Here is a 2,046-nt window from a genome sequence, read left to right as displayed (position 1 = left end):
ATAGAATGGTAGCTTACAGAATCAGAAAAGATTTCACCAACACCACATCTGACAGAGAGCTAAAATGCAAAGTAATAAAGAACCACAGAAACTAGACATCAAGAAATCAAACAAATCAATTAAAAATCGGGTACATATCTAAACAAAGCATTCTCAAAAGAGCAATCTCTAAGGGCTGAGAAACTCTTAAAGAATTGCTCAACATTTTCACCCCTCACGGAAATGTAAATCAAAACTACTTTGAGACTTACACCCTTCAGAGGGCTAAGATCAATAACACAAATGACAGCTCATCATGGCATGAATTTGGAGTAAGGGGAACACTCCCCTATTGCTGGAGGGAGTGCAAACACATGTACAACTACTTTGAAAATCAATATGGCATTTCCTCAGAAAATTGGGAATCAATGTACCTCAAACCCAGCTATAATACACCTGGGCATATGCCTAAAGGATATTCAATGATACCAGAAGGATACTTGCTCAACTATATTCACAGGAGCTTTATACATAATAGGCAGAAACTGTAAACAACACAGATTACTATCAACCTGTAACTGGATTAAAGCAAATGTGGAAAATATACACAATAGAGTATTACTCAGTTGTTAAAAATAAAGGCATTATGAAATTTGTAGGTGTATAGATAGAACTAGAAAAAAATCATCCTGAGTATTGTAACCCAGACAAATACAGTGTATTATTAGTGGATACTAACAATGAAATAATATAGGATCATGCTACAATTCACACACCCAGAGAGGCAAAATAGCAAACAGGGCTCAAAGGGAGATGCATGTATCTCCCTGAGGAGAAAAGGGAATAGAGTTTACAGGTAGTCTGTGGGGTAGGTGATGATGAGAACAGGAGAGATCAAGCAGAACATGAGAGGGAGGGAGGGAGAGTATTGAAAAAGATGATTGGAATTAGGAGGCAGATGGAAGGGGTGATGCTGAAATCTATTTAAGAGGAAACTCCCTGAAATATGTGAGAATGAGCTTAGTGAAGCTTCCTAGCTATCCAGGATTGAGAACCTGAACAGGTAATCTTCTATAAGTAGGCAAGGCATGCAGCAGAGGGACTTAGACATCAACCCCACCACAAAACTTTCTTTGTACAATCTTTGCTGCCTGTAAGATGTTCTGAGGTAATCGTGATTTTGAACTTGGAGTGGCTTACTTTTTCTTTTCTTTTTTTTTTCTCATTTGGTCATTGTAATATTGATATTCTGTGGCCAGTGAATTAATGACTTTAATTGGAAGCATTTTGTTCCATCTTTAAAGATTATCAATTTTATAATTCTAATTATCTGTTTTTCAGCATAATTTTAGTGTGTGTGTGTGTGTGTGTGTGTGTGTGTGTTTGTGTGCGCATGTTTAAGAAAAGGAAGGAGGAAAATCGCAATCTGTAGTTCAGACTGACTTTAATCAAAACCTTGTTCCTCTTGCCTTAGCCTTGAAAGTGCTGGGATCATAGATGTGTGCTACCACTCCTGCCTTCATTCTCCATTTTAATCTCTTATAAATATTAGTAACTGAAATTCCAGGAAAATAAAAATAGACTTTTGATATACATCACCTTAACTTAAACTTAGTTTGCATTTCTTTGGGAATGCATATTTTAATGAGTAATTTTATTTTAAAAGTATTAGAGAAGACCTTGGTGATTCTAACTTTAAATAATTTTATACTATTTGAGAATAAAAGTATTTTTCTCAGGGCTAATCAAAAGCTTACTCAATACTATATCCTTTGCAATTTTACCAGCTTCAATTTAGAAAACTTGAAATATTAAAACTGATTGTGTTTTAATTGAAACATTGAAATATCTACTTAAACTTATCCAGATTATAATTCTATAAAGATAATGTTACATGTATTTAACAAATAAGTGGAGTGGGATTTCCAGATACTCTAAATGCTGAGTATTTGAAATACACAGTAAAGATCCACTTTACAAGAAATCATTGCAAGAGTAACCAAATCTCTCATTCATATATATATGTATATATATATCTGTATATATATATATATATATATATATATA

This window comes from Mus caroli, chromosome 6 (genome assembly GCF_900094665.2).
Source record: "Mus caroli chromosome 6, CAROLI_EIJ_v1.1, whole genome shotgun sequence".
Taxonomy (NCBI): Eukaryota; Metazoa; Chordata; class Mammalia; order Rodentia; family Muridae; genus Mus; species Mus caroli.
This window is presented reverse-complemented; position numbering follows the sequence as displayed.